Genomic DNA, 16432 nt, shown 5'->3' with positions numbered 1-16432 from the left:
ATTATTGCATATACCATGCAAACGAGATCTGTATTGTATACGCTATGCTCATTAATTTTTACAAAGTCTTTTCCCTTTTTTTTTCTTTTTTAAACATTGTTTTTCAAATATATGAGAATTCATAGAAACGTCGTTTGCGTAAGCTGCACTCCAGTTTTGAACGAGAACGCCAGGCAAACAATATCGAAGAGTGGCCTACGATCAGCCACCCAAGAAAACTTTAACATCGATGTACTATATTGAGTGCCCTCGTTTAGAGAAGAGTAATAATCGCTCACTCTTTCTGACATCCTATTAGGACATTCTAGAGTCGCTTTATGAAATTGAAAGAGCGCTCTTTGTCAGATGCCTCACTCTGCATCGAAAAGGGTGGTCAACAACAATAGAGAAGTCTCGTTACTTTGCGAATCACGAGACTGAAAGTCATATTTTGTTTACCTGTTCTGCAGAACGAACAAACGCGAAAACAAAAGAGAAGCATTGTTCGTGTAGGACCTTTCTCTGGATAGAGGGCGTTGCATCCGCATGCGTCACATGCTATGATTTGGCCGCGAGTTTCCTTCTGTAGTGTGTCAGTACCTCCGCAGTTTTCTGATTTTTAAAAGTGTCGACGCGCCAGACAGCGCGGGTTGTGTTGTTTTTGATCTGTCACATCCATCAGTGTGGATTTTATTTTCGCGCGTGATTTTTTTTAAACCAGCTGACTGTTTTAGAATTTGGCGATTCTTCACGTATTCAAAGGATTCTGAAAGGTAAGGATTTTTTTCGTAACCGAAAAACACATTATTTTTTAATCTGAAGTTACTCAAACAAAAAAAAAAAAAAAAAAAAAAAAGAATGCGTTTTACCTTTATATATTTTTTATTTTCCCGATTCAATTTATTATGTATTATATAAAATTTATAAGACCCCCATTCTCCAACGAATCGAAAATTGCTTTAAAATTAAAATGACTAACCAACATACTTGTGTCCTGTCCAGCGTTTAACCTTTGTTTTCAATTCTGAATGTTCTGTTTCAAATATTTTTTTGATGTGTTGATGGTGCTGTTAACTCATTGAGCACACGAAGAGAACTAAAATTTTTGACTGCTCCGTGATATCAGTCAGATTGTATGTGATCACTCTCATTTTCGAAAAACATTATTCATAAGCGTAAACATTGATTGGATAAGTGCGTGCACACCACGCACATTTTATTTTCTTTTTCGCCCTTCTTTTTCCTTTTCCCATTTTTTTTCTCTACGCCCTTCTTTTTTATTCTCCCATTTTTTTTTCTTCGCCTTTCTGAATCAAGATTAATTATTAATCAAGATGCTGGTGGCACTGCTAATGCTGGAAATAATAACTACAGTAACATTAAATAGTAACTAAAATAAGCAACTCGTACCTGAAAGCCCATTCATCTCATAAATCTTAAAATTGATATCAAAATGGTCCGCAGAATTCAAAATCATATAATTAGAAAATAATTATAAGGTCCTATGGATTGTATTATTGGAAAATTAAAATTAAAATATCTTAAAAATTAAATATATAAAAATAACAACTTACCTATTTTCCAAAAAAGTTTTAAAACGTAGGATTCCATTTTGATTTGTTTTATAAGTCGTTGCCATCCGCGGCTTCAAAACAAAGAATCATTAAATTAAATATTTTGATATCTCCTAGAGTTTTCAGATACCGAGTTAGTATTTTTGTGTGTTAATAGTTCGTATAAACTTTGTGAATAGACATCCCAGAAGAATCAAAATATAAACTAAGAATTTATTTTATAACTTTTTTTATAACAACAAACAGTAACAATTTTTACAAGGGAAGATATCCGGAGCAAATTATTTGGATACTTTCATCAATTAACATCCCAAATATAAGTAATATAACGGATATAAAAAATTTATAGCAACACTTAATATTCTGTTAATTAATTACATTAATCAGCTGATTAATGTTCAGCCACAGCACACACATTTTTTCCTCCTTACCGTTTCTAATATAAAACAGAAGCTTACACATTTTAAACCAGGTTCCCTCACCGTTAAAACATTGGCTTGAAGAATAGAGCCTAAAGAATTCGCAGTAATATTATTGCATACATTAATTAAATAAATAACAAGTACAAGACCAAAATAATGCAAATAAATTGGCTATCAATTTAACAATAAGTTATGCTACTGCGACAATAAAAAAATCTTCGTATTCACATGCTATGCGCGAAATTCTTACGTAATTATTCTAAAATGTAAAATTAAAGCATATTTATTATCAAATTATTATTGTTCTTATTTAAATGTTATTTATAATTACTGGATAAATGCCAGATTAGAATAATTGTTGTATATTATTATGTCACAATATTTTTTTCTTATTTATAGTCGCTCACATAATTTTCGGATACTTGTATTTTTGCAATTTATCTGCTTAGATTTGCAAACTTAACATTTTTTTATAATATCTATATATATATTTCTGTATTGTAAGCCTTATTTGTTTTAAAGTAAATATCATCAAAATGTTCCTGGTAATACAATAATTGCTCAGAAAGTGTTAATCAGTAACTCATAAATGTGACAGATTTCTTGCAAACACAAGGTTGTTGCTTTGCTAAACTTACAGCCTAAATGTTCGCTTCGTTATTATAGAACTGTACTGAAGTTATCAAAATATTCTTTGAACTTAAATCCTATGGAAGTTATATGAAGTGAGGTGGAAACAGGACATTTCCTCCAAGTTCTGTTAAAAGTCATTCCTACGGAGGAGCAGTACAAAACAGAACATTCTTACACGAAAAACATTTGCTGAATCCATGAAAATTGTAATTTTACCTAAAGGATATCCAACAAAATAAATGAATATCCCGTTGTTTTCGCGTGTTTATTAAATACAAACTGTTTTTTATTCAAAGTGTCCGAATATCGTTGTGAGTTCATTTAGAAATAATGTTTTTAATCAAAAACATTATTCAAATATATCTCAAAGCAAGCATGTTTTAAAATAGATAATCAATAGTATATGCGAAAGAAAAATAAAGTGATTTTGCTAATATTCATAGTGAACTGATATTTGCAAACAAAACATCAAAACACATGTGTCCGAAAACAAATGTAAATGTGAGCCACTGTTAGTTATCATGTGAAATCAAGGTAAAAAATCTATTTATATTTCGCAGGTAAATGACAAATTAAGATATTTGCTGCCACGTCTTTATTATTCTTATTTAAATGTTACTTACTTAATTTTATAGTTACTTAAATTTATCGGATAAATGACATTTTAGAATATTTGTTGTCACATCATTATCAATGTTATTTAAATGTTACTTATGTTTACAGGATAAATGCACTTTCAGAATATGTGCATTTACAGCATTATTATTCTTATTTAAAAGCTGTTTATACTCGTATTTACTGGGCAAATGGTGTTTAAAATTATTTGTTGGCACAACATTATTATTATTCAAATATTATTTATATTTACCGGATAAAAGAGAATTTATTTTCAATGTAATATTTCTCAAGGAAAAATGGAATGACAACGTATTTTTACTGATTTTGGCAACAGTTAAAAGTTGTTTGGTATTCTTTTAATTGTGATGTAAAAGCATGTAACAGCCCAAAAATGAATGTAAAAAATGTTCTGTTATCGTAGATAAAGATGTTATAAAATAATAAATTAAAAAAAAAAAGTAAAAATAAGAAAAAAGTCTGAAAGTTTTCAGATTTTAAATTACGTTCAAAGGGGTGTTTTTTTAACGTTTTGTGTGTTACCTTTATTTATTAAATATCATGTTCTACGTACTCAAACCATAAAATTCAGTTTATCAGCAATATCGCAAAATAATTTTTAAATAAGCATATCTTTAGAATTTCCGATGTAGATTCTCGCGCGCTGGAGATATTTTTTTTTTCGTACAGTGTTGCCATTGCTCGCTTTGAAATCGTTGAGTTTTTAATCAAAAATTCGTTGAAACGTTACAAAATATGAACTCGATAATAAAACAAATTTCAAAATCAAATTAGGACTTCCACATGCCCATATTTTATGGATTACTTTATTCAAATTTTGATGGCTCTAGGTACCGTTGTTTATTACAATGAGAGAAACATATATACATTCATGCAGATTCATAATGTAATTTCTTTAAATATAATACAGGGCGATAATATTTGATGGCAACAATTTGAAAAGTGAAACAATGCTTATCGTGAATCGACGCAAAATGCCAAAACGAAATTAATAGTCCCTCTGGGCAAATTGCCCCTTTGAGCTAATAATGACAGATAATATTTCTATTCATTATTAAGAAACTTAATGTCATTGGTAACAAGCTTCAAAGGTAATAATCATACAATTGTAAGGCTTAGGTGTGCAAATTTGCGTTTATTTACAAACCCCTTAGTGACTAAGGGTAAATACCTCTCGTTTATTTTTATGTAAAATTCCTGAATTTATTTCTCCCTCAAGTTCGTTGCTTAAATAATCTTGATTTTTGTCCACCGATTGTTTTGAAATTTGCATTTTTATTCCTGGAGTGCATCCTAAAGAAATTGTTTTGCTAAATTTCTGTCCCGTTTTCGGAGTATTCTTCATCTACTGTCTGTCTTGTTCGGGAGTTCTTAATATTCTTTGACTATCATGGTTAAGAAAAGCGTCTTTTAATGTAATATGCGTGAAATTGTGCATAGTTAAGTTACATTTGTCTGTTGCGGAACGTTGGAAAAATTAAAATCGTGAACCATGAGCGTAAAACAAAATATCCACTAAAAATACAAAAAAAGAAATGAAAACTGCTTATAATGACAGCAGTGATGTATTTGTTGAGAATTTTTATATATGTGGTGGAAAAGTATATTTTTATTTCAGCTGTTTTATTATAGGAAATAAAATTAGACAACAGAATACAAATCTAAAATACTTTTTACATAACAGAGAAAAACTAGAAAAATCATTATTATTGCCATTTATTTAGAAATACTACTGCTGCCATTCGTTTGTAAATAATTACACAAATAAAAATTACTCCTCAGCAGTTTTTAACTACAATAGATAAATAGGAATATATAAACCCTGTACACCAAAAATCGAAGAAAGGTTGTAACTGATATTTTCTACTAGAATTCGAGCCCATTGCCACTCTTCGAGTTCTCTAGTAAATAGTGGTCTTTATTACAATTTCTAATTTAGTTTCTTCTTTTCTAATAAGGTGTTGCAGAATCCTAATGAAAAACAAGCGATGTGGGTTTTCTTTGAGAACGGTCTGGGCTGAGATATGTTTCAATCTAAAAGTTATAATTTATTTTTATGTCTATAGAAATGTTTTGAACTTTTGGGATTTTCTTTGAGTGGTAACTGTAACTATTTATTTTATTTTTTTTAGATGTTTTCGATTCACCATGATGTACGGTTGCTTTTAATTCTCTGTAGAAGTAATTAGTTTTGTTTTACATAATGACGTATTATTTTCACTTCAGAAAGCAGTAAACGTTTAAAACATGGGTTATATGTTACTGACTTTCAATAGCGTTAATTTCGATTACTTTTAGAATTGCGTTTAATGTAGAGAGAGCTGTAGTTATTGACACGGTCCCGTGATGTAATGTAGGGTTTATTCTTTCACCATTGAAACATTCTTTTGTTTTGACCCTTTATTTTACTTAAGTATTCTAATGAAATTATTCTTCAAATGTAACTGTTTGAATAAAATTTTAATCCAAGAAGTGTTTACATTTTTAATTGCCTGCCGCGCCACGTAGAAGAGAAGTTAAATACCCGTGTGAAGCGTATCAGTTGTATTTTCGAGATTTGAGAGATCTGTGTTTTGTTCGGCAGCATTTTCCGAAAGTATCCGACGTCATCGTTCTCAGCTGCGTACAGGGGCACTCGGCTATGATGAGGAAGCGTTTACGAAGTTCTCCAGCAGCAACGTTGTCGCATCGACGTCATCTTGTTTATGAAGGTTCAGTCTTTCGTTGAATGTACACAATCGTCATTTGTTGTAAAGGTACTACACGTGAAGACTCAAAATAACTCTCCCTCCCCCATACCAATATCCACAAGTTATATCATTATCGGTATATATCTATGAGAAAATGCTATATGTTTTCGTGTATAAAGCCAATAATTTTATTGCGAATTTTTTATTCCTGAAATCTGTAGGTGGTTTTTATAAGAATTTGAAATGATTTATCCTTTTACAAAATCGATATTGTAGTTTAAATATTTGAAAAAAGTTTTATTTTTGTTGTATTTTTCATCCTAACATACATTAATCAAATGTCTCAATATTTGCGTCGGAATTTTCCAGCAGCGTTTTGAAATTTTTGAGAGCCTTTGGTCATAAAAATCAATGTCATCTGCCTTGCATATAATATCATCTTCAGTTTCATCGATAGCACTGCTCGACAGAAGTAGCAAGTTTTAGTTTAAAACTCACAGAATACAATTTTTTTTTTGTGGGGGGAGGGGAGTCGGATTTGTTTTTGTAATGTTAAATAACAAACATTTGTATGTATGTCATAATTAAATCTATTTTTATCTGAATCCATCCGATTCAAAAGTAAAAAGAGTTATATTCTTAGGAGAAGCCTCTTATATAACATAATTTGTTAATCCGTAAAAGACAGATTCAGTTGGAAAGATCTCACATTTTGCCGAATAACAACGGATTCGAATAAAAAGTGAAACAACGCACTGACAGTGAACAGCATTAAAAGTGAATCATTGCAAAACTGTGTTTGGATGTTAATAGTCCTTTTGGGATATCATTCAAATAATGGTATTTGCAATATCATTCAAATTCAGATTTTGCAAATTAGTTCGCAGCAATAATTAATCTTTTATTTGTATATAATTGAATTTTCATACTTTAAAATTTAAATTAGCTTTATATGAATAGAGAATGTTTAATGTCGTTGACCACTGGTAGTTTGACTGGCGAATGGGCTGGCTGTGGTGGGTTCTCGTGTTTTTCCTCATTCGTAACGTGTATACGAGCCAGTTTCCCTTAAAACATCCTTCACGAAGGCATTCCTTTCTATAGGCAGTTAGCCCTCGAGTTGCTTTGTGTTAATTAACATATTATTAGATTATTATTATTATTATTAACATTATGTGAATATAATCATAAGTACATTTCGTTGTTTATTTTCTATGTCTCCTTTTTTTACGAATTTTTTCATTTAAAAATAGAGAGTGGAAAATTATGAGAACAATTTAGTTTCCGAATGACCCGGTTATAGTAAGAACTTAATAAAAGAAAAGTAGCCATGTTTAAACTACAGGTAACTATAACGATATTATTTATTTAAATGAAACCTACATTCCAATAAGTCTTCATAGTAATATTAACATTACACAGTACAACTCGCTTATAACGAGCTCTGATTTAACGCGAACTCGGATTTAACTAGCAAATCGAAAATGCTTAGTTGGCAGAATATTAACTCTATGGGAGCATAACTCAATTTTAACGAGCAAACCCCAATTATAGAGAGAAATAGTTGTGTGATTCAAAAAATTTCTATTGACTTCCAACTCTCTAGTTCAGTTAATCCTTTCTTGGAAAAATTTCTTTAACACTCCGAAGCCAATCGAAAGTTAGTGATGAGTCATAAATCCTGCGCATACGTGACTTCGGCCCTTTTTTTACCTTTGGCAGTGACCAGGATTGAATTTTTACCACATAATTCTAAAAGTTGAATTTTTACCACAGCATATGGACCAAAGGGCCATCAGAAGTTTAAATCAAACTTTCGTAAGCAATTGATGATTTTGATGCTTCTTGATAGAAGAGAAAAAATAGGAACAACCTCAAATGTTAATGCAAACGTACTTGAAGCAATAGATTTAATAGACGATGCATGGGAAAACGTTACATAAACATTCATTACCATTTGCTTCCGTAAGTTGGCCTGGACATTTTTCGAGCGGGAGAAATCACTGAGGAAGAAGCAGACGTTTTGGAAACGAATAGAGAAGAATTTGAAAATTATGCAGCTGTTGACGCCATTATTATCACTTCCGAGGATACTGTGGCTGAAGTTTAAGCTAAAGCAAAAAAAATAATGAAAGCGGTGATGATAACGACAAATGTGAAAAATTTCAAGTTGAACCGCCCGGACAAATTGAATGCCTTTTGAGTGCGCACAAAAAATTCAAATATTTTTCGAAGCCAGCGATGCAAATGACGATGTTTTCGGCTCATGAATCTCCTCCGAAGAGCAATTACACAAAACACAATAAGGCCGTTTAAAGCAAATTAACCAACTTCTTTTCCACTGTAGAGAAACAAAGTATTTATAATATAGTAAGCATGTATAAATTTTTATGGTTTTTTTTCACGAACCCTTTTTTTACGAGCACTCGGTTATTACGAGCAAATATCGCGGCCCTTCGCCCTTGTTATAAGCGAATTCGACTGTAATATCTAATAAGATATCTTAATTTCTACTTCCTTGTAACTTGAATGTCTCTGTTTCTTATTGTTGTTTGTGTACCTCAAATCATTTATAAATAACTAGAATTCGCAGCCGTTTTGGTGAAATCGTTGACTGAATGTCAGTTCGTGTTTGCTTCACTGTGATGAATCGGATCTGGTATTAGGCTGGTTTACAATTCAACAGTTGAAGGGAAGGTTTCGGCGGGATTTTCGCAGATATTTTGCGAGGTTTTGTCTTTGTTAGGTTTCTAGAATATCTTCATTAGGTTAGCTTCGTCGATAGTTTGCGAGGGTTTGTCAGACGAAAACAATTTACGTCAACGAACCCATTTTAAAACTTAGAGAAGCTCGTTCTCTAAACGCCCTAAGGAAGGGGAAAATGAAGCGAATATTTAAAAAATTTCTGAACGGGGACCTAAAAAGCTGGGTGAGAGATACGCGAGGAAATACGATATTTATGGAAATAAGCTGTAAGATTCGAATTATCGTTGCACCTCTTCGAATTTTACAGATGCTTAGTTATTATCCGATGTTTACTTTATTGTCTCTTATTACTGATCATCCGAATCTAACTTACGACTGGATCTCGATCCGAATCTTTAATTATTACGATCTCTTATCCCGCATTATCATAATCTTACTTACCATCCGAATCTCAACTCATTACGATCTCTTATTCCGCATTATCCGAATCTTTAGAATGGTTAGAAAATTTAATGTTTCTGCTTTGTAGAGATATTAGGTATTTTCTGGAAGCAGGCAAGATGAAAAATGAGCAATCGCCTTCGCCGGGAATCGAACCACGGACCTCTGGAACAGCGGCCCAGCGTGCAGAACCACTACACAACGAAGGCACGCTAGAAAGGCAGGAGAAATACCTTATATACTCCCCCCTTTTAAAGGGCGACTGGGGTTTTTAAGGGAATAATTCTGAGTGTGGAGAATTCACCCAATCACCAAATTCTGGATGTGGAGAATCCTCATCCAACACCCTTTTAGTTCGGGCTCCAGTGTAGAGACATTAGGTATTTTTTGGAAGCAGGCAAGATGAAAAAGGAGCAATCACCTTTGCCGGAAATCGAACCACGGACCTCTGGAATGCCGGCCCAGTGTGCAGAACTACTACACCACGAAGGCACGCTAGGAAGGTGGGAGAAATACCTTATAGAGTAATAAATTGAAAACTCGATCAAACATGTGACAAAAGGTGTAAAATTTGCGAGTTAAGACTAACTGTGGGCCATTCTATAATTTCTACTATCCTGTCATTTTCCGAAATGTTCCGTAACAAACACCGGCCTAAAAGGTAGAACTGATGATGTGTTTAAAAGGACTGAAGTACTAATTTTATATTTTAAATATTTAGCTTATTAATTCATTGTAAGTCTTTCTTAAGTTTACTGGCATATTTTATTCTTCTCAAAATGAATAATGTTTTTTTTTCTTCTTAAATAAAGAATTCATGTTAATTTAAACTTTTGTAACTATGTGTAACTATGTTTTTTGTTTGTGCTAGAGAATTACTTGCTCAACGTCATAGCAGTGTGTTTAAAATTTAAATGCACATACATCATATACATTACGATTTCTTTTTTGTCATCCATTCTTTCCTTGCAATTTGATCACCTTCCGATGTTTAGCCCTCATTATTTTAATTTTACCTTACGATTTCTTTGCTCTCGTTCTCCAAATCTTATATTACGATTGGATCATCTTCCGAATCTTATAGGATATTTCTCCCGCCTTCTTAGCATGCCTTTGTGGTGTGGCATGTTTTTTGTTTGTGCTAGAGAATTACTTGCTCAACGTCTTAGCTGTGTGTTTAAAATTTAAATGCACATACATCATATACATTACGATTTCTTTTTTGTCATTATCCATTCTCTCCTTGCAATTTGATCACCTTCCGATGTTTAGCCCTCATTATTTTAATTTTACCTTACGATTTCTTTGCTCTCGTTCTCCAAATCTTATATTACGATTGGATCATCTTCCGAATCTTATAGGATATTTCTCCCGCCTTCTTAGCATGCCTTTGTGGTGTGGTGGTGCTTCTTAGCATGCCATTGTGGTGCACGCTGGGCGCGTATTCCAAAGGTCTGTGGTTCGATTCCCGGCGAGGGCGTTGCTCATTTTTCATCTTTCCTGCGTACAAAAAAGTACCTAATGTCTCTACAATCTCACCTCATAGTGCTCTTATCCTTCAATATCCGAATTTTACGATTCTACGATTTCTTATCCTTGTTGTCGTGCCAGCGACTTTATATCGAATAAGACATCACAATCGACGAATTTAATAGTATTTTAATAGTATAGACTAGCGGGCAAGCCCGCCAGCTGAGCGGGCTGAAGCCCGCTTATCATTGTTCTTTTTTAAAAGATATCCTATGTTAAATTTGGCCGATATTGAAAAGTTGAACCGAACTACCATTTTTTAGCGGCATTCCGCGGGCTTCCCCCGCTTTTTTCACCTATGCATTCAGAAGTTACCGCATACACTATACACATGCGGAAAATCACGAAAACACCCATGCTTCCAGCCCTTTCGCGGGTATTCGAAATTTGGACCGAAATACCAGTGTTCAGCGCTTTTGGGCGGGAGCCCGCCCAAAACAGTGTTCACGTGTGCATGCAAAAGATACTGCGTACACCGTACACATGCGTAAAATCACGAAAACACTCCTCCAGCCAGCCCGCTGCCGATTCGAAAGTTGGACCGAAATACAATTTTTCAGCGATTTTGCGCGTGCTGTGCCCGTTTTATTCACGTATGCATGCTGAAGATGGTGCATAAACGATACACATGCGTAAAATCACGAAAACAAACATGGAGCCTGCCTGTTCGCCGGTATTCAAAAGTTGGACCGAATTACCAGTTTTATGTGGCTTTGCGCGGGCTCTGCCCGCTTTATTCACATATACACCCAGAAGATACTCCATACACTATACACATGCGTAAAATCACGAAAACACCCATGGAGCCAGCCAGTTCGTCGGGATTCGAAATTACCGCATTACCAGTATTCTGTGCCCGCTTTATTCACGTATGCATCCATGAGATACTTTATAAACGATACACATGCGAACAATCACGAAAACACCCATACAGCTCGCCGGTTCACCGGTATTCTAAAGTTAAGCCGAATTACCAGTGTTCAGCGGTTTTGCGCCCGCTTTATTCACGTATGCATACACTTTACACATGCAGAACATCACGAAAACACCCCCGCTGCCAGTAGTTTCGCGAGTATCCGAAAGCTGGACCGAACTACCAGTGTTCGGCGGTTTTCAACGGGTTGCACCCGCTTTATTAACGTATGCATCCAGAAGGTACTGCATACACGATACATTTGCATAAAATCACGAAAACACACATGCAGCCAGAGCGCTCGCCGGAATTCGAAAGTTGTACCAGTGTTAGCGGTTTTGCACGGGCTGCGCCCGCTTTATTCATATATGCATCCAGAAGATGCTGCATGCAGGATACATATCCGGAAAATCACGCAAACACCCGTGCAGCTGGCCCTCCCGCCGGGTTTCGAAAGTTGGAACAAACTACCAGTGTTCAGCGTTTTTACGAATCAGTTCAGCGACTTTTTCGGCTTTATTAATCCAACAGTATATTCGTTTTTAAAATTCCTTTCCTTGAACTTCAGCGGAATCCGCACAAAGTTACAACAAAATTGTTTCACAAGAATATAGTTAAGTTAAATTAAATTTAAATAATTCTCTTGCGCCATTGCTGCAAAGAATGAAATTTGAGTTTAAGAAATATTCTCTATTCGTATAAAGCTAATATTCAATTAAATTTTAATTGTAAAAAAATAATAATTATTATTTTTGCTACGAAATAATTTACAATATCATTTAAATTCAAACATTATATGTAAATTAGGTGGACGTATCTAAAACCATGAAAAAAATATATTACTCGAAAAAAAAATTTATTATGCCAAAAAATAATAATATATTTTAAAAATAATAGCGCTTTCTGATTTTTTAATTAATATCTGAGCTGATTAAAGTTGTACAACTTCAAGAACGTCATCATTTAAATTTAATGTAATATCAATAGAAGAATTAACGTGGCAATAACATATCCTGGCACTTATACTAACTTGAAACGAAAAATGTTAATTTAAAATGCTGACATTAAGGAAATATTTTCAACATACAGTGAGGTAACATGCAATCGCGTGCTTTGTTTAACCTCAGAATATAACCTTGATTTTTATCTGCGGCGATTTAAGAGTCTATTGCAATCGGAAAAATGAGCGCGAAAATTAACGTTTTCAGTTTTTAATTAATATCTCAGCTGATTAAAGTCGTACGAAGATGAGAATGGTATCATTGGATTCGTAGAATTTTTTCAAATCCGTAGATACCTGCCTCGAATTCCAACTCAGCGCCGTTTCAAAGTTATTTGGAAAAAAAAGAATTTGACACGTGACCTTTTAACCAACACAAATCTCGAGCGGAAGCGATTGTTCCCCCCCCCGGCGCTTTCGAAAAAGCAATTTTATCTCAGCTAATTCCGAGACAGTTGCCACTCCGAAAAATGAAATAACGTTTTCGCAGTTTTTAATTAATAACTCCGCCGATTATTGTCGTACGAAGATGAGACTGCTACCGTTGGATTCGTTGATTTTTTTTGGCATCCGGGGATATGCGTTTCGAATCGCAACTCCGAGCCGTTCCGGAGATATTCGAGAAAAACGAATTTGGCACTCGGCCAAATCCCTAAAAGAGGGAAAACCGGTGAAAGAAATGGCAAAACGTAGGGAAACGTAGGGGAAAATTGAGTTTTAATTAATATCTCGGCTGATTAAAGTCGTACGAAGATGCCGATGGTCAATATGGCGAGCCACGGGAATTCCGAATCCAACGGTACCTTCCGCTAAGCTCTGCACCCAGCCGTTCCCGAGGAGATGATGTTACAAACAAACAAACAAACAAACAGACGCGCACAGATTTTAATAGTATAGACTAGCGGGCAAGCCCGCCAGCTGAGCGGGCTGAAGCCCGCTTATCATTGTTCGTTTTTAAAAGATATCCTATGTTAAATTTGGCCGGTATTGAAAAGTTGAACCGAACTACCATTTTTTAGCGGCATTCCGCGGGCTTCCCCCGCTTTTTTCACCTATGCATCCAGAAGTTACCGCATACACTATACATATGCGGAAAATCACGAAAACACCCATGCTTCCAGCCCTTTCGCGGGTATTCGAAATTTGGACCGAAATACCAGTGTTCACGTGTGCATGCAAAAGATACTGCGTACACCGTACACATGCGTAAAATCACGAAAACACCCCTCCAGCCAGCCCGCTGCCGATTCGAAAGTTGGACCGAAATACAATTTTTCAGCGATTTTGCGCGTGCTGTGCCCGCTTTATTCACGTATGCATGCTGAAGATGGTGCATAAACGATACACATGCGTAAAATCACGAAAACAAACATGGATCCTGCCTGTTCGCCGGTATTCGAAAGTTGGACCGAATTACCAGTGTTATGTGGCTTTGCGCGGGCTCTGCCCGCTTTATTCACATATACACCCAGAAGATACTCCATACACTATACACATGCGTAAAATCACGAAAACACCCGTGGAGCCAGCCAGTTCGTCGGGATTCGAAATTACCGCATTACCAGTATTCTGTGCCCGCTTTATTCACGTATGCATCCATGAGATACTTTATAAACGATACACATGCGAACAATCACGAAAACACCCATGCAGCCAGCCCGCTCGCCGAGATTCGAAAGTTTGAGCGAACTACCAGTGTTCAGCGGTTTTACCCGGTATCCGCGCGCTGTATTCACGTATGCATCCAAATTTTATATACAGTACCCCGGAATTCGAAAGTTGGACCGAACTACCAGTGTTCTGTAGTTTTGCGCGGGCTGCTCCCGCTTTATTCAAGTATGCATGCAGAAGATACCGCATACACGTTACACATGCGAAAAATCCCGAAAACACACATTGAGCCAACACGGTCGCTTGGATTCGAAAGTTGGACCGAACTACCAGTAATCAGAGGTTTTGAGCGAATTTCGGCCGCTTTATTCACTTATGCATCCAGAAGATGCTGCGTACACGAGGCACATGCGTAAAATCACGCAAACACCCATGGACCCAGCCCGTTCGCCGGGATTCGAAATTAGGACCGAACTACCAGAGTTCAGCTTTATTCATTTATGCATCCAGAAGACACTGCATAGACAACAGATATGCGTAAAATCACAAAAAACATGAGTGTAGCCTGCCTGCTCACCGGGATTCGAAAGTTACCGTATACCATCTCAAAGGAGCAAAGAAAAATCTTTAATCTAAAAAAAAAAAAAAAGAAGTGTGAATTTAATTTTTATTGGTGCGAACTTATTTAAAATATCATTTGCATTAAAAGATAATATGTAAATTAAGTGCACGTATCTAATAACATAAAAAAATATATTAGTCCAAAAAATCAAATTTATTATTAAAAAAATAACAACATATTTTTAAAAAATAGCTTTTTCAGATTTTTTAATTAATATCCCAGCTGATTAAAGTTGTACAACTTCAAGAACGTCATCATTTAAATTTAATGTAACATAATAACTTTTATTCAATATCAATAAAAGAATTAACGTGACAATCATCCTAACCTGAAATTAAAAAAAAATTGTGAAAAGCAGCTGTTTATTTAAAATGCCTACATTAACGAAATATTTTTAAAATACAGTTAGGTAACATGCAATCGCGTGCTTTATTCAACTTTAGAATATAACCTTGATTTGTATCTGCGGCGATTCAAGAAACTGTTGCAATCGGAAAAATGAGCCCGAAAATTAGCGTTTTCACAGTTTTTAATTAATATCTCAGCTGATTAACGTCCTACGAAGATGAGAATGGTATCATTGGATTCGTAGAATTTTTCGGAATCCGCAGACACCTGCCTCGAATTCCAACTCAGCGCCGTTCCATAGATATTTAAGAAAAAAGAAATTGACACGTGACCTTTCGCCAGCACAAATCTCGAGCGGAAGCAATTGTCATCCCCCCGGCGCTTTCGAAAAAGCAATTTTATCTCAGCTAATTCCGAGACGGTTGCCACTCCGAAAAATGAAATAACGTTTTCGCAGTTTTTAATTAATAACTCCGCCGATTATTGTCGTACGAAGATGGGACCGGTATCGATGGATTCGTTGATTTTTTTCGAATACGGGGATATGCGTTTCGAATCGCAACTCGGAGCCGTTCCGCAGATATTCGAGAAAAACGAATTTGGCACTCGGCCAAATCCCTAAAATAGGGGAAACCCGTGAAAGAAAGTGCAAAACGTGGGGAAATGTAGGGAGAAAATCAGTTTTTAATTAATATCTCGGCTAATTAAAGTCGCACGAAGATGCCGATGGTCAATCCGGCGAGCCACGGGCATTCTGAATCCAACGGTGCCTTCCGCTAAGCTCTACACCCAGCCGTTCCCGAGGAGATGATGTTACAAACACACAAACAGACAGAGTCACACAGATTTTAATAGTATAGACTAGCGGGCAAGCCCGCCAGCTGAGCGGGCTGAAGCCCGCTTATCATTGTTCGTTTTTAAAAGATATCCTATGTTAAATTTGGCCGGTATTGAAAAGTTGAACCGAACTACCATTTTTTAGCGGCATTCCGCGGGCTTCCCCCGCTTTTTTCACCTATGCATCCAGAAGTTACCGCATACACTATACATATGCGGAAAATCACGAAAACACCCATGCTTCCAGCCCTTTCGCGGGTATTCGAAATTTGGACCGAAATACCAGTGTTCACGTGTGCATGCAAAAGATACTGCGTACACCGTACACATGCGTAAAATCACGAAAACACCCCTCCAGCCAGCCCGCTGCCGATTCGAAAGTTGGACCGAAATACAATTTTTCAGCGATTTTGCGCGTGCTGTGCCCGCTTTATTCACGTATGCATGCTGAAGATGGTGCATAAACGATACACATGCGTAAAATCACGAA

The 16432-nt window shown here is 35.6% G+C and overlaps 1 protein-coding gene across 2 annotated transcripts in view; it reads left to right on the top strand.

Moving 5' to 3' along the window:
* The first annotated feature begins 529 nt into the window (after positions 1 to 529).
* The window catches only part of LOC118196520 (phospholipid-transporting ATPase ABCA1-like), a 416944-nt gene continuing 401041 nt past the window's right edge, over positions 530 to 16432 (top strand). For both annotated transcript variants that reach the window (XM_085823882.1, XM_085823879.1), the window contains exon 1: positions 530 to 752. The gene's annotated coding sequence lies outside the window, so the exon portion shown is untranslated. The remainder of the gene's footprint in view (positions 753 to 16432) is intronic.

The sequence above is a fragment of the Stegodyphus dumicola genome, chromosome 9 (assembly GCF_044657685.1).
Source record: "Stegodyphus dumicola isolate Sdum_Otavi_A_Nest chromosome 9, ASM4465768v1".
Taxonomy (NCBI): domain Eukaryota; kingdom Metazoa; phylum Arthropoda; class Arachnida; order Araneae; family Eresidae; genus Stegodyphus; species Stegodyphus dumicola.
The sequence above is the reverse complement of the archived record's forward strand: the minus strand, read 5'-3'. Positions and strand labels throughout refer to the sequence as shown.